Genomic DNA, 26,999 nt, shown 5'->3' with positions numbered 1-26,999 from the left:
ATACACACACATGTACACATAAAGCTTCGTTTACATGGCCAGTAATGGATATAATGAATTTATTTATGTGCATGTGTCAAAGGGTGACGGGGGGGTGGTGGCGAACGAAGAGGAGGGGATGCAATACGACGAATTCGTTTACAGCGGTTTGCAATTAATTAAATTTCATTTTACTTTCACGCTTGTAAAGTATACTCAGCTATTTACATGCGTATGCATGAACGTGTGCAGCGTAGTGTAAAAGTTGAAAGAACAAATGAAGAAAAATTGTGAAAACACATTTGCTCCTTTCGCTTGTGCCTAGTATGTGTGCATTGTCGATTGGTTTGATTGTATGTGTTTGTATATGTATAGGCATGAAATTGCCTCTTGGCCATTTGTTTTACCATTGTTGATGAAAATGATTGTGTACGTAATGAATGTACGTAAGTCCGGAGGCATGCATGTATGTATGTATTCCATTTATATGTACGCCTCCAGCATCAATTTGGCGAATCCATTGTTAACGGTTTAATCGTGATTTTAAAGCATACAATTGGTTCGTGAAAGCTTTTGATCTCACTTGCGTTAATAAAGCTCCTTTTATGATGATGGTGATTAAGGTGATGATGATGTTGATAAAGATTTGAAAATGATGATGATGACGACGGCGACGATGATAATGATGACGATAATCTGATGATTAAGGTGATGATTATTAAAATTATGATCATGATGATGATCAAATTGATGATAGTTATGATGATAACGACGACGATGATGATGATTAAAATGATGCTGGTGATGATGACGATGTTTATGATTAAAATGATGATGATAATCATGATGATGATGATGGTAGTGATGACGTTGACGACGATGACGATGGTGCCAACGAAAATGATTATGGAGATAATGATGATGATTAACATGGTGATGTTAATGATGATTATGATGATGATAACGTTGACGATGATTAAAGTGATGATTATTAAAATGACGATGATGGTTAGGATCATGATGATGATGAAGATGATGATAGTGATGATGATGACGACGATGATGATAAAATAATATAAAATAAAATAATGCTGGTGATGATGATGGTGATTACGATTAAAATGATAATGATGGTGACGATGATGCTGATGATTATAATGATGACGATAACGACGATGACAACGATGATGGTTATAATGATGATGATGATGATGCTCAACTGTAATCGATTGGGATTTAGCCCGGAATACTCTTCAGAAATTCCTCACACAATTTTCTGTAGGGTAAATACGTTTTTATGTACATTAGACTGCATCACCAAAGAAAAGTTGCGGTTTTTCCGCCGGGATTACAAAATCTATTATATTCTAAGACGTCCACCAAAATATTTCGGAAAAAGTATGAAGATTCCAGCGAGCTGGATCGATTTGAAAATACCTCCAAAAATGAAGTTTTTTTATGAATAAAAAGAGTTTCTTAACGAACTTTTTGAAAAAAGTCCCCTCAGATGAAAAAAACAGATTAGCTTAAAAAATTTGCATAAAAATATTTAAAAATCTTTTCAACGGAATCGTAACAATGAGATTTTTTATGCTGTTTTTTTTTTACTTTCTTTCAAAGATTTATTTACGAAAAACTTAAATAACTGGGTCAAAACTATTCTGATTTAGACTTGTGTTAGTTAATTAACAAAGGGTGAGAAAATACCTTTTCAATGATAACTCACACACCTACATCAGAAGAGTTTAGGTTCAGCTATTCAAACTTTTCTTATACCAATCTTTGAAAAAAATAAAATAAAAAACAGCATCAAAGATCTCATTATTACGATTCCATTAAAATTTTTGTTTTAATTTTTTTTAAACATTTTTACGCAAATTTTTTAAGCTTAAACCGTTTTGTCATTTGAGGGGACTTTTGGAGATATTTTAGTTGACGTATTAAAATATAATAAACTTTATAATTCCAATGGAAACACAGTGCCAATTTTTTTTTTTGTATGTGGAGTGATGCAGTCTAATATACATACATACATATATCTACCCATTTGTACATGTATAAGTACAATTGTTCGTAATATGTCCAACTACTACACTTATCAAGATTGAAATATGAGCTAAAATACCGCCAAAATTTTATGAAAATCATGCATTTTCCATATACATATGTATCTACATATGTATGCGTTTGTGTACTTTATAGCGAACGCATTCAAAACGCGAACATTAAAGCCAACAAGCTGGCATGCTGCAACAATACACATACCTATAGCAATTTGCAATTAAAAGCAAAGTGCAGTTTCACAGCCCAAGCGCGCTAAATTTCAGCTTAATTGTTGGGTGCGATTGCAAATGCATGCGATTGAACGAAGCAAAAATATTTCAAACGCATAATTTATAACAATTTCGAAGAATTGTGTGCATTTGTTGTTCATGTATGTACATACATACATATTCGTGTATAGGTGCACCACCCTACATTTTGCTATTTATAACTCTTCTACGAAGTGTAGATAATACATATGTACGTACGGGTGTACATTTGCACATACATATGTATGTATGTATGTTTGTATGTTTGTAAGTGTGTTTATCATCCACAAGCTGGGCACAACAGCTACACGCTTTATTTGTGCAAATGATTTCTGCTTTCCAAGCCGCACATTTGAGCCAAATTTATGCTGGATGCGGTCAGATAGCGCAATATTTCACGTAATTCCACCAAATGCTACACTTTATTCGCTCGAATAGTACTGTGTATTGATTTCTACTTAGTTAGTAGACCAGCTTGTAAGCCTTTGAATTTGGCCAGCTGATAAAAGGCATTCATAAAGTTTGTTATGATAACTAAATTTTTGGGCGAACGTGTTGTTTCGGTACAGATACGTACTAAGTAGATATGCGTGTTACTAAAGTCGGGTGTTTCTGGTTTAAAATTAGGAATATAATATTAAAGTAGTTGTTTTTATTAAGAATGTATACTAGGGGCTTTAGGATATATTTTCATTACATTATCACAACATATAGTACATACCTTAAACTTGCTGAACCCGAATTCCAGATCCGTTAACCTCCATAATATCAGGTTCGAGGTCATTTGAGAGTCAAATAGGACAACAAGTTTATTCAATAAAAGTAAAAATAAAAAAATTTGTTTTTGTTGTCGCTGAATCGGAATATGAAGGTCACTTGATTTTTCAAAGTCATCCCAAGGTCAAATTCACAAGAAAGGTATTTTTCCCTACTTGACCTTCAAATGACCTCAAACCTTACGTGGTGGAGGCTAACAGACCTTGGATTCGCATTCAGAGCGTCGAATAACTAGAGATATGGAGGTTTGGTTCAATATGCAGAAACTTTTTTTTTTGTAAACCTGTGCTATAATTCCATAGAAAATAATTGGTCATACTACCGCTGTATAGATACATGAAATTTTATTAAAATGTTAGAATCTAAACTGAACTGAATTTAATTTTTTTATTAAATATCTGAATTATGGAAATTTTTTCCAGAAAATTACTTTAAAAAAAAGTAACAAAGGGCGGTTGCTTAAGCGATCTAATCTTGCTAAGATCGGTTACCCCCATTAAGTGTGAATTTTTCACTCTGTGTTGCTGTAGAGAAAATATGCAAAATAAAACCGGTTTATCCGGTTTCTAAATACTTAATTTGAAAATACGGAACCGTTTATTTTTTTTAATTGTAATTTTTCGAATACCTCCATAACCGGCTTTTGAAAAAAGAGAATAATGGAAAACCCCGGTTAAAATTTAAGCTCACTAGATAAATATTTTCTTGGTTACTTTGATTCTAAAATTATATGCCGACACCTACACACAGTCATCCTACCACCTCCTCATTGGCTATAATAAAACTTTTGCTTATTCTGCATTTCAATGTGTTTGTACAAACCGTTTAATGAAGTGATAATTTGCGAAGTTTCCACACGTTAATCGTGTGTTGTTTGTGCTATTTTTCGTGCCGGCTGAAATGCAAATAAATAACCGGCGAAAGAGAAAGTGCAAAAATTGAAATAAAAAGTTAAATATAAACGCATGTTTTCGGGCATGAAAGTAAGAGTAACTTAAATACAAAAAAAAAGTAAGAGTGCTGCAAAATATTGAAATTGTCATCCAGCAATTTTTTCAAAAGCTCAAAAGGGAAATTTGTACAGCATTTAACCTTGATATGAAAATTTGCCTCTATATTTTCCTTGAAGCGGCTACTTTAAAGCTTTTTAATATTCTAAGTAAACCTATGGTAACTAACTATATATTTTTATTGATTGCTGTTATTTATTTAATTTTTAAATAATCCACTTAAAGTTTGTTCGTTGTTTTTGTTTTGTTTTTTGCCCTCTCACAAAACTTGTCTGCAAATATTTTGCGCCGCAGCAGAAAGCATGGAGTGAAAAGTTTGTGACAGGAAGTCATCATGTCTCAACAGCAAATTAGTTTAATGCTAATTACAACCAACTTTTTAATTACAAAGTTTTTGTGTCACAACAAACTAATTTGTTGCTAATACATACACAGTAACAAATTTGCTACGCACAGAGACGTTTATTATATTTGTTTTATAGTTGAAAAGTTAAAGTGTATGATGTTTTTGACGTGGCAGTAGTTATTATTACTCAGAAATACATAGCAATTATTGGCAATGAAAACTTACCACAGTTGACATAATCGTACAGCTAGTGGCGCATACGAAAAGTTAAGAGGAAAATAAAATCAATATATGTGTGACGTTAACTAATTTTGTGCATATTTACTAATCACTTTCACTGCAGACAATAATGGCCATTCACGAGTTGGAGATAAATCCATAAAGAGGAGTGATCAATTTGGACAAAATTCGTACAGTAGTAAATAAAAGGTAGGTAGATGTTATCAGCCATGTAATTAAACCAAAGCAGCATGAATATCTAGATTATACTGAAATTATGATGTGGCATGAGTAACAGGATACACCACAGCCGGTTCTATGACATATCTCTAATGAGACGAGAGCTTGAAATTCGTTAAACTCGAGCAGAAATGTCCCACTATGGTCACCTGTGTTTAAGTAATAAATTTTAATAATAAAATACCTTTCACGAACTATATTTTCATTATTTTGGGCATGCAGTTTAGGTGTGGAAAAACGTAAAATGTACAAACCTATAAAAATTAAATTAAATTAAAAAATATATATATGTTTCGTTTTGAAACTAATAAAAATTAAAATTAAATTTAAAAAAGAAAGAAAATATTTGAGAGAAAACTAACCAAAAATAAATAACACATGAAATTAAAAGAAATATATATTTTTCCTTTTATAACAATAAAATCTAAAGATTAAATTCGAAAAAGAAAAAAATTAAATCCAAAAAGAAAGTATGTAGTACTTAAAAATAAAAAAAATAAAATAATTTTAAAACAAAATTAAAAAAATAAAAATAAAAAATAAACTTTATAAAAAAAGACCCAAAAAATAAGATCCTAAATACTAATTGGAATAAAAAAATTATATTTTCCTTTGTTAAACAATAAGATCTAAAAATTAAAAGTAAATCTAATTTACAAAAGAAAAATAAACTTAATTTATAAAAATAATAAAATATATAAAATAAATTTCTAGAAATTAAATGAAATTCTAAAAATTTCTTTCTTTTATAAGCATTAAAATCTAAAAACGTAAATAAAATTGAATTTAAAAATAGAAACAAATTTATTCAAAAAAGAAGAAAATAAAATCAGTTCTCAAAATATGAATTAAATTGAAAACTAGTCTCTTTTGTTAAAGAATAAACTCTATATATTAAAAAAATAAAAATCCGCCGCTTCAGGACTCGAACTCGGATCTTTCGAATTGCACGCAATGCTCTGCTCACTCAGCTACTGCGTCTGGTGGAGCGACGCCGCTAAATGTTATACAAATAAATTTTCACCACGAGCTTTTTTCTAAGACTTTTGCGCTAGAATAACGAAAGTTTTCGAACTATCTTACCATCTGTCTTTCATGTGCCTTACGAAAGACTTTTGACTCTCTTAGCCAGAATTGCCTTTTTAAACTTTTGCGATGACCACACTGCAGCAGAAAAGGCTATCGCTTTTTTATTATTTTGTTCGATTTTAGGCCTCCCAGATAACTTAAGACTTAATTGTTGTGCAATATATCGGTCTTTTTTGAGAATTTTCCAGGTTTTCTTTGTATTTTTATGGGTCCTGTTAGGATTTCTTCTGAAGTTTTCGGAACTCGACTTCGGCTTTTTTTGGCATTTCGGTGTTTTCCAAATTTGTTTAGGATTTTTCGTAACTTTTTTTTTAGATCTGCGCGCTTTTTTTGTGAAAATATTTGCAATTTTTTATGGACTCTCCGGTCCAAAAGAACATTTTAATATTACCTCTGTATAGTAGTAGATCTAGGATTTTACTACGGGTTGGTTTGCTCCAGCGATTAGTGGTGAATGCCACGGTGTTTAAACTCAAGGTGCCATCATTTGTATGACTAAAATAAGAAACAGCACGCATGCTTCGTATAAATGATGGCGGTTTTAAAACAAGGGCGAAAAGTAATGATAAATATATCTTTTCATATCGTGTAACCATCAAACTACATACATTCACATACATTCACTTCAACAGATCCTACCTTGTGCCACATTTCCGAATCCAAGTAGCAAAAATCTCATAATGCATATTCATTAAAGTTATTCAACCTACTACACGGCAAGCACAATTTGTCTTGTCTATGCACTCTCCTTCCACCTTTTCCATTTTTCTTCTGTTTGTTCTTTTTCTTTGCGAACAATTACCATTTTTCCTTGTTTGCATGGCAGTTTCAGCAGTTAATGGCTTGGATGTTTTTTTTTGCGGCTTTCACATTCTACATTCGCTCAGTCCCCCGAGCGTACTTATGAGCTTTACTAACGTTTCCCAGCCGTTTAACCACTTCCGTCCGGCTGTTAAGTCTTTACATACACATATGGCTTGGTTGTCTCTCGTGTGTATGTATCTATGTTTGTATATTGCCGTTAACTTATCAGGTAACCAAAAATGTTGCTATTGTGCCATCTGCATTTTCCACATAACATACTACTACTACTTGTATCTTGCCTCTTCATCTCGAATTTCTGACAGCGCTTCTGCTGTTGTAAACGTTTTACCATTTCCACATGACAAGCAGCCGGCTGATAATCGCTGCCTTTTTCATCTTTTAAAGAAATGAATATGTAGACAATATGTTTGTTCCGTACATGCATTCAAAGTCTCCCCTAGCATTGTCAGCATTATTGTTCGCATGGCGGTTGCCGTTAGTGTATTCGGTGACCTAAAATGTGCATCAATGCGCACTTGTGTTTCTTATTCTTCTTTGCGACAGATTTGTGTACAATCAGTGGCAGGATAAGAATGACATATACTCGTTGAACTACTCGCCAGTGGATTTTTATTATATTTTTTTAAAGCTACTGAAATTAAGAAGGACATGAAACGAGACGAAAGAAAGAGCGTGAAGTGAGACTAGATGAAATATTGAGAAATAAAACGAAATTCAATGGTTTGGAATATAGTAAAATGGAACAAAAATTACTTGAAATGGAAAGAATTGAAACGAAATAGAATGAAATTAAATGCACTGAAACAGAGAGAAACAAAATCGAATGGAAATGGAATGGTTTGAAATAAAATAAAATGGAACAAAAATTAAATACTTGAAATGAAATAGAATGAAATAGCAATGCACTGAAACAAAGAGAAACAAAATGAAGTGAAATTAAATGAATTGAAGTTAAAGAATATTAAACAAAATGAAAGGTTATGCAATTAATTGCATCAAAATGAAAGCAAACAAAACGAAATGGAATAAATAAAAAAATCGAATTAAATGAATTAAAACTAAATGAAATGCGAATAATGAAATGAGATCAATAAATCGCAATAGGACGAAACGAAATAAGCAAAAATCGCATTGAAAGAAAAGAAATGAAATAAAACGAAGTTGTTTGCCCCTCAGCTTAATTCGTTTGTGTTTTCCACAAAGTTAGTACAATTTTGGTTGACCGCGTCATATTTAATTTTCGGTTTTTCTCATTCTTGCAAAGTTAATAATTAAATTGTGAACCAAGCTGATGCTAGCAACCGAAGCAACTTAATCTATTGCATACAACAATTGCGAAAAGCATAGAGAACAAGTACATTTGTTTAAATTTTGGTTTGTTTGCATTTTCTGGCTTATACTGGGTAACTGAGAAAGTCGTCATATAGATAACAAAGGGCATTATTTAGGTAATTTCTAATTAATTTGGTTTTAGACATGATGGATTGAATATATTAAAAAAATAATAATTTTTCTTGTACGTCCACTTTTTTTTAATGTTAGTCCAATGGATAGTTTCTTTGTATTTTTAGTTAAACCACACGTCAGTTCTTTAATAAAAATTTTGAACCAGGCTTACTTCAAGAAACACGTAGTAGTACTTTAGTACTTATCTTATCTACTTGTACAGTTAAAAATAAATTCGAAAAAGAGCCGCTGGCCATTATGCCAATTATAATTGATCGTCCAGCTGCTGGCAATTGTTTCAGTTGCCAGATTGTCTGATTGTTATGTTGTTGGCGCATGTCTTTTACTGCTGCTTTTTCTTTCTTAAACCATATGACTTGATACCCGTTCATATTTCACTACCATCGGTCGCGTGCATTTATGTACATACTACAATATGCATACAGACATATATATATGTGCGGCTGTTGGCAGACATTTCCATTTTAATGGAGTTATCTGGCAGAATTTTCATTTGTCTGGCAAGTGTCATGCAATTAAATATTTTGCTTGTGGCTTCATTGCAATTTTTGTGACTTTCTGCGCAATTTTTCCAGAAAAAAAACAAGCAGAGTACGCTGTTTATGCAACAGTGCATTAAAGCCCAAAGAGACAGGTATAGGCACATGCTAAATTTTGCCGATAGGTGGCACAGGAGTCAAGATATTTGGTAAACCAGTAGAAAACTGGTTTTAAAAGAAATTTTTGTTTTACCTGTTTTTTGTTTAACCTAAGCGGATATATGCTACCGGAGGCAGTGACGCTAAGGATTAGGCTACTTGCAGTCTTTCACTTATGCAGTAACCTTATATATTTTATCCACCCTCCTTACTAAAGAAATGAGCAAGGGGCCTTTGGCAGGTTTCCCTAAAAGTTGTGCGGTCCGCCGAAACTGTTGCATTAGAAGAAAGATTTTGATCAGGCTCCACCTCGGTTGAAGTTTTTGCTAAGCCGGGGGTGTAAAGGAGACAGGTTTGACACAATGAAACTTTGCATTATTAAATATTTAGCCGAAACTTTAAAATGCGTAAAAGAAATGATGAGGTAAGTCTTATAATAAAATGTGGGAACAATTTGGTTGTGGGCTTAAAAATGGCTAATTCCACTTTATTGAACAAAATGGTGGCTGTTTACAAGACGGACGGTGAAGATTCTGTAAAACACCAAAGTATCGCTAGTCAAGTTTTACTTGCCCAGCGACTATCATCGCAGTGTGAAAAATGAATGAACTACTACCATCAAACAATTTCCTACTTAATGTTTGTGATTTACTCTGTTGTGGAGATGAACAGCTTTCTTCATTTTTATGCCGCAAAATAAGTTAGAAATTAAAAAACAAAATCAGCAACGTGAAGAAATTTCGTTAAGCTAAGTTTGCACAAATCTTCTGATGTAAAGATTTCTTGCTTATACATTGTCTATATAACTAAAAGCATAAACAAGGATATTCTTCACAATTAAAGTGCTCAAATAGAGCAAAGTATTGTTTAGTGCGCTCATAGTCAAGTGTTATGCACGCGATGCTAAAACTTTTGATTATTCATAAGCGAAAGTAAAAAGTTTTCTTACAAGCAATTAAGCACTTTTGGTTAAAATTACCTAGCGGAAAGTGTGGAAATGCAACGCGCAGATTTACCACTATGCAGCCATAACTTTTGAATGGATTGGTTTTTCTTTGCTTCCGTATTTAACCTTTGGCTTCGCTTATTCTCTTTGACGTTTCCGTAAGGATGAACAGAGTCAAAATGCATTATTATGTATAACTACTACAGTTAGCTGTGGTAGTTAAGGAGTAACTTTTCTTTTTTTGTCCATTTTGTAAATGATATTGATAAACTTCAAAGTTGCTATTGACTTTCGAAATGGTTAACCTAAAACAAATTTTATTTTTTTTTAATAAATATTGGAAGCTGCCAAGGATATTTAAAAATAAAGATTTAAAAGAACATTTTTAACACTTATTCGCCCTGCTGAACCAAAAAATTGAGTTTTTTTCAATTCTACAGAATTTTTCCTTTTTATTGATAGCGCTATAGTTACTCTAATCTTTTAAATAATTTTTTTATTCAATCATATCCTTGAAATTCCAAAGTCCTTAACAAAGATTCCTGACGTCAGAGAGAAAACTTAAAAACGCACTTATATTATATTTGGCTCCTGGTTTTGTGAATATATTGATTTTTTCGTGTTTTTTTTTGTCGCACGGTGTTATTATTATTACATATTATTATTATTGTAGAGATACTCGCTCCGAGACCTAAGAAGATCTACTGAAGTGAGGAACTTTTGATACATGGAATCTTTTGAAATACAATTTTTTTTACAAATGTTAACACAAATGTATCGAGCCTTGATCGCCAAAGCAACGTAAGCTAAATTTTTTTTCAAATCATTATTTTTTGATGCAGAAATATTCCTAGAGCATCTAGAAGCAGTTCTGCAACAAAAATAAAATTTTGAAAATAATTTCGCTTGCGTTATTTTGACGGTTAGGGCTCGGTATATTCACCTACACTGCATATGTGAATTTTGTGGTGGCATACATGACTTCCGCCATAAAGCAGCTCTTAGCAGTTGCAGCATTTTTTACCTTATTTTGTTTTTAATTTTTAAGTAAATTAATTTTTATATATTTTTATTTTTATTTAATAATTTTTATATAACCAATAATTTAATTTTGGCAATGAAAAAGAAATAAAGACACTAAAATCAGAATATTAAAACTTAAGGACTAATAGTTGATTTCCACCAAGCCTTAACTGCAGTTTATGCCGTTTGAAAAACGGATATTACAACTCGAAGGTGGGCAAACGAAAGGAAAAAGGCAAAACGTAAGAAAAAAACCTCGCCGATCACTCCATGTTGGAATTATTTTAACTTCTCTGAGATCTTTACTGCAGTTAAGCCTTCGGTGGAAATAGGCTATAAGGCACACACATGCAAACACTGGAATAACCTTCTATACCTTAGACATTCGAAAAAATGCTTCACCTACAATGCCAAATTCGATCTCTGAATGTACTAAACAATGAATAAATTGCTCAAGGCGCATATCAGATCAATCTGGTCGCCATGCCATAACTTTGCCCCGCCCTCATTTTTTTACTTGCCCATTTATGTTGCATCACCCTTTACATTGCGAGGAAGAAAAAAAGTTGTTCACTGATCAATTTGTGTTAAAAATATTTGCTTCCATATTATGCACCGAACATTTAGTCATTTTGCATGGTGAAATTCCTACACTATTATTGCAGCTGTCACTGGAAAGTCAAAACGAAATGACTGCATATTTGGATCCGTGCATACCTTCTGCACTATGTTGACAAAAGCAGTAATTTATGCAGTGTGCGCTTAAGCCTGGCCAAAAATCTACGAAACAGAAAGTACAGCGGAACTGCTGCTGGAGGTATGTATCAGGCATACTGCTGGCCTCAAATTGTGACATCACAATTAATATTTACAGCTGTTGCCACGCCGTTTCGCATGAACATTAACTGCGCACTTGCTGTTCCGTAAAATAGACACAAAATGATTACATTTCCTGGAAAATTTGCGGTGAAGTCGATTGCAACTATTTTCCATTTGTAGTGCACCATCATCGCGGGTTATAATCGCGGCTAGAGAAAAAATAACATTGCAATTTTATGTCTAAAAAAGGCTTTTATGTACATACATTTACATTTTCGAAAATAGGTTTATGTGTGTAATGGAAACTTCCAGCGACACAAAGAAGGTGGTGGTAGGTAGGTGGGTCTGGTGAAAAGTGTTGTACGACCAGTACTTTTTTTTTGTGCCGGTGTTATCAACAATTTAAATTCGTTCGATGTTGTCCACAAAACCATTTTGCATTCTTTAACCAGCTCAGATTTGGTAACCAGAGATCCTAATAGCGCTGCGTGGTCGTCAGACTATACCTATTGTTGCTTACAATTATTTTTGTACTCGGCGCTTCATAAACTTAGAAACCGAACAATACCGAAATACACAGAGTTAGACTCTCGCTTCTGCGGTTTAGTCCAACTTTGATCCACTGACGTCATATGAAATAGCTTATTCAACGGCTACTCGGTCCTTTTTCTAGTTTCTTCCAATTGAATTCAAAAGTAGACACCATTCCCGTATATATAGCCCGTCGTCCTTAATAGTAAAATAATGAGCAATCCATGCGTATCAACTTCACATTAAACAAATTTGGTCATAAGAAGAATCTTTTCGAGCAGTTCGAGACAAAACTATGTCCGAGTTTTTCGATCTGAAGTTTTAAAAAGAAATGTTCTCTGTCTATCTGATGCAATAAACTACTGTTACGTTACTTTGAGCGTACCCTTTAGTATCATTTGTATGTCGCTTCACTGAGGAGGGAGGCTATTAGACAAGTTACCCACAACAGAAAATTAATTGAAATGTGAATAAAAATAAGAACTGATTTCCTGAAAAGTTATTTGACTACGTTTCAAATGTACCTAAACTGATGTATTTATACCGAATGTAATTTAAAACTGAATAAAGGTGCGATTGTACCCACTTTTCCATCACTTTAGCTTTCAATAATAACACCCAATTGTTTATTTAACCATTTTTTAACACTGGCAATTTTTAGTGATCTGCCATTGCATTTTTAGGGATTTTTGGGGGTTTTTGGCGGACCTATAAATAAGTACTATGAAACAATGGTTACATGAACAATTGGGTATTATTTTTGGGAATATTCTGCAGAGAAGCAGCAGTTTTCGATCGAAAAATATTGATTTTTAAGAGTTCTATACCGTTTCTATAAAGAGTTGTTTTTTTCCCATATAAAATACATGGAAAATTTTGAGTGTTTTGAGCGACCTCTTAATATTTTTTGATTTCAAAATAAAAAAAGAGCGGTATATGTTTAGGTATAGAAGAATCCTAGAGGGTGAGAGCATAAAAATTCCGACTTTACTTTTTCACATGCATTTTTGGAGCACCCTAATCTGCATACATACATACTATGTAGGTTGAGATTAATCAAAAAATGCAAACCGGAACTACGTTAAATATTTCTTTGCGGCTGCACTATGTAAATTTAACATATTTGTTTACTTATAGTAGGCTTGATCAGTCACCATACTAACGAGGAAATTGTAGTTTTTTACTTTAGTATTTAGCACCCTGAAATATTTAAGTACTTAAGTAATTAGTGTTCAGAATCTCCTTAATATTTAGTTTTTTTACTTGAGTATTTAGCAGTTCCTTTATTTTGTTATATATTATTATATTTTTTAAATTTTATTTCACATTATTTTACTTTGCAATGAAAAGCAAAAGTTCGCTCTGTCTCTATCCATGCCCTCTGCCACAGAAGAACGCACTTGCTTGAGTGAAGCGCATTGAAGTTCACCATGACTTATTACAACAAGCGCATTCTGATGATCTGCTTTAAAAAACAAAGCTTTTGTACACATAATAAGGTTGAATGAAGCCAGCAAAGCAAAAAAGCAAATCTGTTCAATATGGTACTATAGGGTAGCTAAGAAGGACACGCTGGAGTGTATTGATTATATACATCGCGTTGTGGTGACGCTGCGTTAAAGTAAAGCTGGGGTAGTCTCTATTCAATGTGCTGTCCGAACGTATCCAGCTGAGTTGCGCACTTTAACGTACATATTTATTGTAAATTGTTGCTGTGCTTGTACTCTTTATTGCTGAACACTGAACGCTCATCATCATTGCCATAAAGGACGCATGTACTTGCCACCAGTGTATCTGGTATTTCATGAAACGAGATTTTGTCTATGCTACCATGTTTTATGCGTATTTTTCTTCACTTGTGGTAAAATACCCAATTGGGAAAATTTTACATTTAAATAAATGACTGCGTTTATGCGCGTAGTTAATTATATTTATATTTACAAGTGTTAAGGTACTTCAGTAAAAATTTTTCCCTGATTCCAATTAAAACGTACGGTAAATAAGTTTAGATGGCAGCTCGATAAAATCTACACTTAGCTATATCATTATTCAGGCATTGATTGTTTCTGTAACTCGGTACTGGTATTTTGGTTACGTAGTTTAAACCTAAATTAATAGTATTCAGAACCTATCACGAGGGAAGTCATGCGCTCATCAGTTATTTCAATCTCAGCTTCAATGAGTCCAAAACCCTGAATGCCACAGTTCCAATTTATTGAGAAATATAAAATTATTAAAGCGAGGTCTATACGCAGCTACTCATAAAGGAAATATCTTCGAACTTAACCAGACTTAAACGTTTGTAAAAGATTTTGAAATTTTCAAAGAAAAAATTAGCTAACTATTAACGTACCACATTTTGGAATCCACCTCCCTTGTTCTAAAATATAAAGTCATGAATAATCATCAACAAATTTTTTGAGTTAAATACGAGTATTTTGAGAAAGAAAAACGTAAACTAGAATTTTTTTATTTTATAGACACCGATAGAAAATAAAATTTTTTCATTTTTAGGTGTTTTTTTTTTTGGTATAGTTTCTCCGAAGTTTTCGCGATTATTCAAAAACTTTCTAGATTTTTCAAAATAGTTCCAGATTTTCCGGAAATTTTCGTGTTTAATAGTTTGCGCAATAAAAAAAAAAATAGATAGCTGGTGTATCGCTTTTTTATTTTTTGAGGCAGAAATTATTTTTTTTTTTTACGTGCTACAAAAAAAGTTTCTGATCGCGATTTTCAGTTTGTTTTTGAGTCTTTTTGAGCATAGAAAATGCAGTATTTTCTTTATGTTTCAAAAATTTTCAGAAACTTTCTGTTCTTTTCGGAACTTTTCGAAATTTTTTGGGACTTTTAAGTATTTTCTTTGACGTCGTGTTTTACGCCAGACTTTTTGAGAATTTTAAAAGTTCATGAGGTTCAAAAATATGTCCAAACCTTAACCTTGCTTTTTATAAATGCAAAACTATGGATTTTTTCTGCTTAAAGCATTTCTGTCTAATTCAGCTTTTAATTTTTGCCTTGAAAAAAGTCGATTTTTCTGGCTCAAAGTTATAAAAGCCGATCTTTCTGAATTTTTATTTTAAAATGGATGCTCGAACCGGTCTCATTTTTTATTTTCTAATTTTATTTGAGACTTAAGCTAAAAATTGATGTATGAAATATTTAGTTGATTATTTTCGTAGATTTTTTTTTTTAATTTATGTTGTTCAAAAAATTGCTTAAGTAGTTAAAAGCTTAAAGCTCTACAAGGAAGCTATGTGTTTTCAATGCAAATAAATACATTTTTGTACCCATGTATACATACATAGAATATACATTTGTATATATTTTGATTTTTATTTTTATTTTTATTTATATGTGTTGTTATTTTTATTATCAAACTCGATTTCGTAAAAAGCAAACGCTTAGATATTTTCTTTCACACTCGTTTTTTGTTGCCAATACTTTTTCCTTTGAATCTATCTGTACTTACTTGGGCAAACAGCAAATCCGCAACGCTTAATAAAGTGAAAGTCCTGCTAACATATTCACGCATGTACGCTTACAAATATACAGCTAAAAAGCCACTTGAAATGCTTTGTTGCTATGCTTTGTTGCCACAACTATTTCTGCTGACGCAGTCGCAAGCAGCGTAAATGGAGCATACAACAAAAATACACTTAACCGAGATACATACATATGTATGTACTACACAAAAGTACATATATATGTCTGTACAACAATGTCAAAATAAAAGTTTATTTTTATTGCTTTAGCCATTACGCTTCCATATAAATACATATCTATGTATATCTTATGTGTGACTATATTTACTTATATAAATTTATATGTATGTATGTATGTATATATGTATGTATTTACCTACTTATATCAGGGATATAACTCACTATTCATTCGCTGCGCCCAGTCAATTCAACAGCTCGAGAGAGATTTACTTCTATCACATAATAAAAAGCAATTTTCTGCTCGTAATCCTTATGTAATTAGAATTTACTACAATCTTAATTGTTCCACATCAAGCGAATTTCTTTCTTTCCTCTATTTATGTACATACGTATGTAGTGTTGTTGAGTGTTGGCGTGAAAAGAAATGTGGTGTTGAATAGAAATGCTCCAATTCCAGTGACCTTGTCAGATATTGTTACAGTGCTTAAGGGATATCGTAAATGATGCTGCAATTGCTTGACTTAAAGGAATATTAAGGGAATTCGACGTTTTGTATTTTTCATGGATTTTGAAATGGGGCACCGAAATTGCGCATATGGAAACTGTGCATTTAGACATTATTTCGGTTTTCATCCGAAACTGCGCATGTATGCTTTATTTCGGTTTTGAACTGAAATTGTGAATGCATGCATTATTTCGGTTTTGGTTATATGCATTATTTCGGTTTTCTAACGAAAGTGTGCATATGGATAATTTCGTTTTTTCTAATATGAATTATTTACTTCTACTTAGTAACGGTTTTAATCCTTAAACGCGGCTGAAAGCCGCCTACGCAGAGAAAAGTTCTGCGCAAAAATACGTCCGCCCTTCTTTTCCGGCAACACAGAAAGGAGAATTCTACTTAGTAAGGGTTATAATCCCTAAGCGCGGCCGAAGGCCGCCTACGCAGGAAGAAGTTCTGCGCAAAAATACTTCCGGTCCCCTTTTGCGGCAACACAGAAAGGAGAATTCTACTTAGTAAGGGTTATAATCCCTAAGCGCGGCCGAAGGCCGCCTACGCAGAGAGAAGTTCTGCGCAAAAATACGTCCGCCCTTCTTTTCCGGCAACACAGAAAGGAGAATTCTACTTAGTAAGGGTTATAATCCCTAAGCGCGGCCGAAGGCCGCCTACGCAGAAAGAAGTTCTGCGCAAAAATACTTCCGGCCCCCTTATCCGGCAACACAGAAAGGAGAATTCTACTTAGTAAGGGTTATAATCCCTAAGCGCGGCCAAAGGCCGCCTACCCAGAAAAAAGTTCTGCGCAAAAATACTTCCGCCCTGCTTTTCCGGCAACACAGAAAGGAGAATTCTACTTAGTAAGGGTTATAATCCCTAAGCGCGGCCAAAGGCCGCCTACTCAGAAAGAAGTTCGTTTTCATGTATGCACTATTTCGGTTTTTGTCATATGCATTACTCCGGTTTTGAGTCGAAACTGTGCATGTATGCATTACTTCGGTTTTTGTCATATGCATTATTTCGGTTTTCAAACGAAAGTGTGCATGTATGCATTATTTCGGGTTTTTCATATGCATTATTTCGGTTTTTTTCATATGCATTATTTCGGTTTTTTTCATATGCATTATTTCGTATGCACAGTTTCCATATGCACAATTTCAGGGTGCCTTTTGAAATTTATAATTTTTGCTTCATTTATTGCTCTAATCTGTTTCTATGGAATGCGAAACGTTAGTTGATGGCTGATGCTAGAATATAGAACAAAATGGTCGATGATGGCTGATGCTTGAATGAACGATTGAGTTGCGAGTCATGCCATTTTACTTGTCAAAGTTTCCGAAAAATTCAAGAAAAATGGAGAAAAATTAAACTGGATAAAAAATCAATAAACTTCCAGAAAATGAGGCCGAAAGAAGCACGAAAAAGTTCCAAACCCAGTATAGAGTTAAGATCCTATCCAATCGAGAAAAGTCCCAAAAAATCTACATAGCCAGATTCCGAAAATTCCAAAACGGATAGTTCCCAAAAAAATCCCGATAAGTTACAAGAAACCTTGAAAAATGCAAAAAGAAAATTTAAAAATCACTGAAAGTCTTTAAAATACTTATGTTGAAAAATTTTAAATAAACCCGAAAATCACAAATAATTTCACTTTTTTACGTACCAATTTATAAAAATAGGAGAGAAAAATTTCCAGATACTTTCATCTCAAAAAGATAGACCAACTTTACTCTTTTTTTTGCCGAGAGGCAGTAGTTAGTTAGTTCGATGAAGCCACCGGCGAACTCCTACTCGTATGGGACGAAGTTTGAGGGAGGGTGGAGGTGTTTTATATGTGGGACTCTTCATCAGTCACAAATTTCGGCTTGGTAGCGCAATTATGCGATATGAGCAAAAAAAGTAATTATAGATAGGGGGATGTCTGACCTCCATCTTAGATGCGTCTGATAATTTACTAGAGGGACCTATATGCTTATATGATTAATAGAATCGGGCTCACAGCTCAGCAAACGTTGGGAGAAAAGTATGAAACTGCGGAGTCTTTCTGCCCGAAGAAGATCCCCATAGGCTAACAAAGTCACAGCTGTTAATACTTGAGGTGTATAAACAGAACATTGCCCGATTGGTTGTCATGCGGTAGGACTGCAAGTGGTACTGACGAATCCTTACATTCGCAGCTGCTTAGAGGAAAATGAGCAGTTATCGCTTTACCGTGCTGTCCCACAGGATTGATGCTTTTGGTCAACGAAATCGGCTATTTAACTTAAGATTCATAGGTACATAGATTTTAAATAATAACAGTAAATAGATATATTTTATCTACCAAAATGTGGAAAGCGAATGTTAAAACAAGAGTAACAAGAATAGGTATTTGTACGTACATACATATGCACATATGTAGTTTTACCCTTACCGCTTCTCACAACAGAACAACTTTCGTTACTACAGCAACGTTAAAGTTGTGCAACGTAAATACCTCTTTTTGTGTAAAACGAAAAAAAAATCCTTTTTCCATTCTCCAACGATTGTGGCTTTCGCTGAGGCATTTTTGTGATTTTTTTACCCTTCTATATTGCCTTATACTTATGCAAATATATACAAGTATGTATGTACTTATGTAAGTGCCCGCAGTATAGAAAGCTATAAGCCAAATTTCCGTATTCTTTTCTTTTCGAATGTAAAACTTCCTTTTTTTTTGTTTTATTCTATTTTGTGCAGCATTTTGCTCTTTTGTTGACTTTCAACAATCAACTTCACTTACCCTTTCATGATTCGCCTTCAGTCACTAAGTGGCGCTTTGAAGTATTTTCAAATATTATGCACTGCATCATTTGTTTGCTTTTGGGAATGTGTGTGCAGACTTTACATACTTTGCGCTTGTACGTTTTCACGAAGTTACAAGGCAAACGTAAGTGTTGGTATGTATGTGTGTTTGTGCCACTGCAATGCATTGAAGTCTTTTGTTATTCTTTACCGGCTGTATTTTGCACCATTTGCTGTTTCATACGTTTCTCGTTTAAAGCAAGTTTAACTTAAATAAGTCACAACGAAATCGCTTGCGAGCTCACATAGATCTAAAGTTTACTAACTACATACAAACAAATGTACGAAAATGTATGTGTGGATATTTTACTTAGTTTTTCAGTGAAATTTTAATGCGCGTAATTGTGAGCTTTTTGTGAATCAAATGGATGCAGGGCAATGATCAATTTCTTTTTTCAAAATTTTTTAATTGTTTTCCTTTTTTATTTCATTTTGTTCCTGCTATCCTTTTCTGTTTTTTTCGGGGAAACTTATTAACAGTTATACGTAAAAATGTTTGCTAATTAATAACAAATGTTTAAACCTAATGTCTAACGAAAAGCTAATTTAGTGATAATAAGTTTGCAATTGATACTTTGTTGGATTTAAAAATTTGATTAACACCTTCCAAATAATAATTGCTAATTGAATGTTCAGGTAAATGGTTTGAAGCTACTAATATCTCGCTAAATATATAGTATGTAATGAAATTAAAATCTACCAAAAATTCAATATTTTAATGCTACCAGACCTAGAGGTATCTTGCAATTATTTTAGTGCCAGACTTTGGGTATAAATTTGTGAAGGCATATTGGAATTTCGTAACAGAGAGAATTTTATGGTATACTGCTTCAACAACAACATTCCGCTTTATTCATCATAATTTTATGTAAAGAAATCAATGACCTTTTATGTGTACTCAAAGGCACATACTAACTCTTTCACTGGCAGCCAGCAAGTATTGGTCACAACGCTTTGGGCAGGCATTTATCAGAGGTCAACATTATCTCATTATCTGCATCCAGTTAAGTAATAGGTACTATAAATGTATCAAAGTAGATTCACAGGATTAAAAATGATAATAATTTTTATTTTCACAGAAGGCGAGCGGCAAAAGTGCCATAGATTATAAGATTATTTTAAAGCGATAGTCGTTGTCGCAGCAGATTAAAATGTTGCAAAACATGGACAAAGATATAAAGGAGCATATTGACCTTATGAGGCGCCTAAATGCAGAAAAAGGAAAAGGAAATGTGTATGCTTATTTTTATGTAGGTATGTATATGTTTGTCCAAAAATTTCCAATTTATACCTGGGCATCATTATAAGCGGAATATTGTTCACATTTTTAGAGAACCTTCAACAAGGTACAAGCTGGTAAAATTTGACAATTTTATTTGCGGTATAGTTACATAACTACATGCATCCTCATATACCAAAACTCTTTGTTTTTTGCCAGGAGGTACTTGTTTTCTTTCACAGCTAGTCCACCCTCCTATGATCCCTTTCCTAAACGGAAGGATACTGCGCCCACAGCCTTGGTGCTGGGGCTGACAATGACCGCGTGCTCTTGCTGAATATGATGCCTTTACGACTCAGATGGTGAACTATAATTACTCCTTCCATGAACAGATAGAAGAAAAAGCACAGGAATGAAAGGAAAGGAAAGGAAAATTTGCTAAATCCAAAAGAAGATCCGAAAATTCGATAAGGCTAAAATAGTAGTAAATCTCTTATTAAAAATCGAATCCCTCTGGTTTTTATGGCTATAAGAAGCTTTTCTTCTCCTGTAAAATTTTTAAATTCGGACTTAGCAAATTTTCACACTAAGCTAGTGTTATTCAAAAATTTGGCGTACTCTGAAAATCTGTTCAATGGTAGTCAGTCCTGATGTAACACTGATAAGGTCCAATCACTTACTTGATAAAGAGCCTTAGTCTTTTGTAAAGTAGGTATCGTCGATGGTACCATATTAGCAATATTTAGAAGATAACCTTATATGCTACAGGTACATATATGTGTACCTGTACCTGTAGTTACCTGTGTCAGTACTGTGGTCTTACCTGGGGCTTGAAGGCAATCATTTTAATTATTTCTGATTAATATAAGTACAGCAGATATGCATGGGTTCTCGCTACTTTTTTAACTCAGCCAGCTAGTTCTATTTCTAAGTGAGCAGACCCAAATAATTCTCGTGGCTTTAGTGTGCCTCCTTGTTATATTGAAAAGGGTAACTGCTGGTTTCTCATTTTCATTTCAAATTTCCATTTTTTTTTATAGATTTCCGAAATCCATTTATCAAAAAACAATGTTTATGAGAGCATGAAAAATAAATATTACGTCAATTATGAAATAATATTCGTATTTCCTTTTCATTTTTATATGTTTTTCTACCTCATTTCAATTAATGTATTTTGCACACATACATACTTTTATTATATTCATCTCCCATTAATTCACAGCACTACATCATTTTACGCAACATTTCTTTCCAAACCTTTACAATTCGCACAAAAAGATTTTATGTGTGTAATCACACTTACGGGTATGTAGTAAGCACATTCAGCTAATGTTAACGCCAGCAACAGAGCTGTTAAACACCCCGACAGTGAGTAATTCAGCAATTTCAGTTGGAAAATAAAATTTAACGCTATTAACAATTTATTGCCGCTTGTTGCCAAAATTGTTTCATTCCTTATTACTTGTTGGCTTTTTACGAGTACGACACGCATACCAGTACAGTACAGGCATACTGTACATACATACATACAATGAGGGCAAGCTCATTCACATTGGCGTTTGTCATTGTTATTTCTTCTCATCGGCCATGTTTTGGGCGCTGCGCTGCTGTGCTTTGGTTTCGAATGCACGCCGCTGGCGCCTACGAATTGTTGCAGCTGTTTTAGTGGTTGCACATTTCAACATTTGGCAATTAAATCCTGATTTTATGTGTACAAGAGCCAAAAAATTGAGACACAGAGAGAGAGCGAGAGAAAAAGGTCACAGCGCCGCTTAACAAACAATCGCCAAAAAATAGTAACAACAACATGTATAAATATTTTGCTCTATTTTTATTTTTATTTTTATTTTTATTTTTATTTTCGCTGTTGCTTCGTTGTATGCCGGCGTTGTCATCGTAAATGTTGCACACACCATCAAACTGACAGATGATGGCAAACAATCCGACTGACGGCGGCACAATTGAATTGCCGGAAGTTGTTGATGGCTTTGTCCGCTTTTTTATATATTCATGGGTTTGGGTAAGAACATTCACACTTACACATAAGTAATCGTATGTAGGTATACGCACTTATTTACATGAATTCGCTTTCATGTTTTTGCGCACTCAGTAGTTTTCTGGCAATATGTTTCCAATTTTATTGCTGCCGGTTTTGTTGTCTTTCACTGGTTTTTATTGTTTTCTCTCCAAAAAAGCCAAAGAGAAAACAAACTGCAATTGTTGTTACATATTTTAATTGCTCGTTCGTTGGAAACTACTGTACATTCATACCAGCAGCAAAGTGGTTATTTGTGGGTATATATTTTACGCAGACAGATGTGGGAGAAACAGCTTTATACGATCTTGGCCAATCCTTAATTACTAGAACCATACGTAGATACCGAGTAACAGCTTTATAATAAAAAGCAAAAAGGTAGAATAAATTTCAGTTTTTTAATACTTGCAGTATGGAGCCGGCGGTCTCCGCGTCGTGCATTCTAGATAACGCTTAATTGCCTGCGGCTTTCAACCTCAACGATAACCATTTTAGCTTCGCGCACTTATGACGATATAAAATTCGGTTGATCCTAGTGATGGCTACTATATTCTGCCACCTAAGTATGCTAGCTGTAACCCGTTAAGCACAGGCAGGCCTCAGAGTACGTTCGGCACCCGTCTCCGTCAAGTTGGTGGTGCAGAGGCGATGAAGAGGTGTCCGACTTTTTGCCTGCTCCCCCGGTGGACCATGGCTACATGGTTTATTTCTTGGATAGTGGAGGAAGGAGTGGAGTGAGATCGAAAGTGTATCAATAACGCAGGGCATGTCGGCACAAATTTATCGCTAGGAAAGCGAAGGATGAAATTTCGTATAAGTTCTGGGAAAAGGAGACGAAAATACCTTAAAAGATCTCTCGCTTTGTCTGACGGAAGCTTCGGGAACCACCCTTTTTTGTAAATACATAAGTGCTTGTAAAAATTTTATAGTCTGCAAGAAATGAAGTTCCTCAATGTCAGATGATAGATAGCCAGGGTTATGGTAAACGGCTTGACTTGCCAAGAGTTAACTCGGCGGCCTCAGAAGCCCACTGTGGTTTCAAAAAGCTAATTTCTTCAAGAGCATGTCCTAAATGTATTTAAATCGCTCTGCTATTTTATATTCTACTACTTCTTACAAATTTTATAGATTAGATTAAAAAGGTAGCACCATAAATGATAAACGTTTAGTCCAGAAATAACAACATTTTTCTACTAACTACATACATATGTACATATGTATGTGTATATTTAGTGTAACATTTAACCGACAAGCTACCAAAATGACCACTTGATGGACTAATTAATTCCTGAGAGGCCGCTTAGGAAGTATTATCACAAACAAACTTTTATTCATAATACATACCAAATACTCAATTGTATTCTCATAGCAATAAAATGTTTTGCACTAGCAGTGTTAGCCGAAAAGTATTATTATACTTACATATGTGCATACTATGTAGATACATACTGATAGATATATAGTAATCCGGTATTTTTATGTGATCGTTTTACTCTATTTACTAGCATGTTGTGGATAACGATCCCATCATCGTTGACAGGCTGGCTCTACTCGGTGGGTCGTAAAAAATAATTTCCATTTTTGATAATAAAACTTTTACGAGTGAAACATATTTGCGTTGTACATACATACATATTTGCGGCAGAAATAGGTTTTTTTATTGCAAGAATAATAGATAAATAAAGTAAAACCAGAATGCGTGGTTGAATAGCGAACTCAATTTTCAAAAATACAATATTGAATACTATGACCCCATTTCATTTGGCTAGATATAATTTTCATTGAGAATGATTGCAGCAAAGTTATTAATTTTCTGTGAGTTTCATTGCTCTAAAACAATCTGCTAATCCGCAGATAAGGTGGTGACGATATCAGAGATTATCAAAATAGTTCTATGTCCAGAAATGGCTAAGAAAGTTTCTTGAGTCAAATTTTCTTAAGGCAGTACACAGTTCTTAAGAAATTTATTACGCTTTCTACTACGATTTTCTAAAGTTTTTTGTGAAAAAAGAGCACAAGGCAACCCAGGTTTGCAACAGAAACATATGCCCGTTATTTCTTGAGGAAAGAGTGAGGCAACAGGCTGTGAGGTATCAAAAATGTTAAAATTTCTTGGACACACACGCGAAATAATGGCAATTTTTTCTTGACCGTTTTCTTGAGAGCTGCATACAGGGCTTAAATACGGAACTAAGTGTATAAAGAAAGGTGTGTTGGAAAGGATTTTCCGTTTAAAATTTTTATTTAGCAAGAGGGAAGTGAAGTCCTCTCTCGTTGTACAAAATTCAAACTCTATAAATCAGTCATAATTCCCGTGCTGGTATATAACGCAGAAGTATGGTCAAGGAAAACATATGAAGAGACGGCTTTTGGAAAGCTGGAGATGGACATAGACTCCCCAGCCCTGAAAGTATTCGCGGTGCAGCATGCTGGTAGCATAGGCAGGTAAATGCCTATTCTACGACAGAAAGGCAAGGGGAAGCGGAATTGGCGTCGCCTCCATTTCCATTTCTTTACTCGACAAGGGCGAATTGAGAACTTCAAACACTAAAACCACCAATGCTGATATAAAATGGAGTAAAATTTTCAAGGAGAGCTGAAGTGATCAGTAAAGAACCAGACTTGTTTTCATTAAGTAAAGATGTTTCGTCTTAATTTATGAGCGCATTTACTGCACAACTATATACTTGTACATACATACATACGCAGTTGACCAACTTACGTTTACATAATTTTATTTTATTTTTATATTGAGCTATATGTGTAGGCGTGCAAAAAAACTCACTCAAAAGCCTGAAAGCTCTTCGAACTTTGCGTAAATACATACGCATGGAAAAACAATGTACTATATATTAAACCTATGTATTTCTGCTATACATTTATGCAACTGTAAATCTTCATTGCATATATATACATAGGAAATAAACATATATCCACATGCATGTAAGTATTAAGCTTTTCGATTACTTGACTCCTGCGGTTGCAGTAACTGCTGGACATATTCTCATTTGGTTCGATGCTAACGAAAAAAAGCCATTTGTCAACTTGTAGTTATTTTGAAAAGTTTGGAATTATTGTAAAAAGACTAAGTGAAACAGAACGCCTGCAAAATGTTTAACCACTTTAACGCAGTGAAAGGAAAAACTATGTATGCTAAAGTCAGAATCAAATATATTAGTATAGGTATTTGAAATTTAAGAATGTATTGTGTATAAGTTGAGTTTATGCATTTTGGAACAACTAGAATCACGATGAATAAATCAGTGAGAGGGGGGACAATTTACATATATATAAAAAATATATATTTATTGGGATAAAAAAGGTGGGTAGGCACTGTGGCCAATGGTAAAGCTCATTTATCACCTCTCCATGATTGTAAGTTCTGCAGAGTCCGCGTATACTTTGTAGTGCCATTACAACATAAGAAAGTTTTATGGCAGTTGAGAAGTACATGTGCGAAAATTGCATAAATTTAGTGAAGGCAATTTTTACAAATACAGCAGTACAAAGCATGCATTTAGGCGCGCGGTGTTAGAAGTCGCGCCTAAACACACGGCGTGCAAAAGTTGGTGCGGAGGCAGTGAACATTTAATGAAAACCAAAATGTTGTAAAGTATAATTCTCATAGAATTCCAGAGGGAGTGTGCTCGTAAAAACTTTACTCCGAAGCGGTGTCAAAGAAATGCGTCAAGTAGCTTAAAATTTTCTACAAAGACTTCCCTCCGTCAATTATTCATATACATTTGCATGCTTATTAACTATTTGTGCTACAATGTAACATTTCGCTGTCCATTGGAGATAAGTAATAATAGACATTCGGGCGGTAATTTTTTTTTTGACTGTGCGTATAGCAGAGAAGGATTCTGCATGTAATTCTAAGCAAATTTGCCGAAGAAATCAAGGATCTAAAATCACTGTTTCGCCCTCTGGTGCAAGTTTTGACCCGCCCTAATATACATACATATTTATTTACATTTTATCTATAAAAAATATTATTAAAATTAAAACATATTTACTTGTATTCCAACGGAAGTGCCACTTTCTTTATATTTTCGAGTACATCAAACAATTTTTCCCAGCTGCAGCTTAAAGCATTTGCATGCAGATTAAAATCTGTCTCCACCCACAAGTCGCTAACTATTTCCTTTTTAATTTTGTCCATAGCCACAACTGTTGTGCACTTTCATTTGCTTAAATTTTTGGTTTTTGTATACATAAATATGTATATATTTTTGTCTGTTTGCGTATCCTCTATTCCGAATTGTCGCCGCCAAAGGCCAAATGCAAAGGGAATTCATTTGTTAAACTGTCAACAGAAAAACGTTACAAATTACTTTACCGCGGCTTGCCATTTTATTTTTTATTTTCCTTTTGAAAACTAAATTCAGGTTTCATTTAAAACTTTTCTTAAATTAAAAAAAAAAAAAATGGAGCGAAAAGTGAAATGGCTAAAACTGTTCCAAGTTTTGTAAGCAAAAATGTAGTTCAGAGAAGTTCCCACGAGAATCATTGTAGTCACATGTAAAAGAAAATCAAGTTATAG

This window comes from Rhagoletis pomonella, unplaced genomic scaffold, assembly GCF_013731165.1.
Source record: "Rhagoletis pomonella isolate Grant_MI unplaced genomic scaffold, Rhpom_1.0 Rhpom_scaffold_00012, whole genome shotgun sequence".
NCBI lineage: Eukaryota > Metazoa > Arthropoda > Insecta > Diptera > Tephritidae > Rhagoletis > Rhagoletis pomonella.
This window is presented reverse-complemented; position numbering follows the sequence as displayed.